At 38.2% G+C, this 1,687-nt stretch overlaps 1 long non-coding RNA gene across 1 annotated transcript; it reads left to right on the top strand.

The window, feature by feature from the left end:
• The first annotated feature begins 14 nt into the window (after positions 1 to 14).
• LOC140966441 (uncharacterized) lies at positions 15 to 676 on the top strand. Its single transcript, XR_012173358.1, has 3 exons — positions 15 to 76; positions 239 to 343; positions 435 to 676. It is a non-coding gene; the product is annotated as an uncharacterized lncRNA (long non-coding RNA).
• The last annotated feature ends 1,011 nt before the right edge of the window (positions 677 to 1,687 follow it).

Below are 1,687 nucleotides of genomic sequence, written 5' to 3'. Positions count from 1 at the left end.
TTTTCCTCTTTTCCAGAATCTCTGCGTGACAGCTGCACATCGTCCTATAAGAGAAATTTTGGAGAAGGAGAAAAAGGTTTGTATATTTGAGCATATATATATGTGTGTTTGTGTGTGTGTGGTGATGGTATATCCAGAATTTTGCTGTCTTGTAGCAGTTGCTGGGCACTATCATGCTATTTCTACCCACGTAAGTAAAGCATTTTATACTGATATATGATGTGCTACAAATTTATAGGAGAAAGTGTTGGCAGAAGCAGAGATGAGACCTTTACCTGCATTATATAGCAGTGCTGATATACGGCCCCTAAGTATGGAGGACTTCAGATATGCACACGAACAGGTGTGTTTTTTTTGTCTATCCATCCTTCCGAGTTTCAAATGTCGCCCCCCCGGGTTATAAAACAACTTTGCTTTGCATAAAAAACCAACAGGTCTGTGCAAGTGTATCATCAGAATCACAGAACACGAACGAGCTTCTCCAATGGAACGAACTCTATGGAGAAGGCGGATCAAGAAAGAAGACGTCGCTTAGCTACTTCATGTAGAAGAATATACTGTACAGAGGCCAATATCCAGTTTTTGTTAACCTGCAAGTTTATGTATCATATGTTTAGTTAGTCCTCTATTATTTTTTGCTTTACCTTTACTATATAATTGCATCTTATCCCCGTGAGGTTTGACCCTTCTCGCCGTAGACCTATTTATACTTTGGGGGGGGCTTATTTGTTTGGATGAAGAAAGAATAACAGGAGGCAAAAACTAATTACTATCTAATAATATTGATAAAAAAATACAGTATCTTAAATTTTTGATAGGATTGGGATTGAAACTTATTTTATATCGAATATTACATAAACCTAGTTCTGAATTTTGATGTATTTGTAAACTTTCAAACCGAACAATACGATAATGTGGATTGCATCGAAAATACATATGGAATAATTTACAGGAAATTGGGGGGAGAGATTCGATCGAGTAGATTTGGAATGAATTTTGGTTATGCATTTCTAAGTTACAATTTAAAAAGTAACTTACCGTGATGATTAGTTCATCTACATTCCTCCTACCCAATCTTTCTTCTAACGATACCCATTACGCTCTGGTTCAGCTTAACCAGCCTTTGCCTCGATTCACTCCTCTTCTCAGTACTGTAAAATTCTCGACATTTTGTTTTTATTTTTCAAATTATTCTCTGATTTTTGTGTAGTGCAGGTCGATTTCATAGTCCCAAAAAGGTGGAATCCCCACCCCAAGTGTCTCTCCACTGCCGCCTTAAGCACGTGGAAAAGAGGAAAACTGCAGTGACCGAGCAGCCTCTTAGTGGGGAGGCCAAATATCCAAGGGAATGAACCCAAGTGGATTTGAACCTAGATAATAGTCCCAACTCTCTATACCAACTCAGCTACGCCCGGGGGGACGAAAATAGGTGTATCACGAGAACTTTTCAGGAAGTCATCCATCTTAGTACTGCTCTTATGCAAGCATACTTAACTTCGGATTTCTGATGAGATCCTATGCATTAATATTGGTAGATCGCACTCGCGCAGGTCAATTTCATGTATGTACGGACGATGTAGCGAACATAGTGTCTGATAAGTTTGTTAGAGTAGATGTCCAGCAAGCCAACTTGTGACTCAGACTTTTATTTACTCTAATGTAAAACAATCTTTATTTTAATAATATT

Source organism: Primulina huaijiensis, unplaced genomic scaffold (genome assembly GCF_012295235.1).
Source record: "Primulina huaijiensis isolate GDHJ02 unplaced genomic scaffold, ASM1229523v2 scaffold206392, whole genome shotgun sequence".
Classification (NCBI taxonomy): Eukaryota; Viridiplantae; Streptophyta; class Magnoliopsida; order Lamiales; family Gesneriaceae; genus Primulina; species Primulina huaijiensis.
This window is presented reverse-complemented; position numbering and strand designations above follow the sequence as displayed.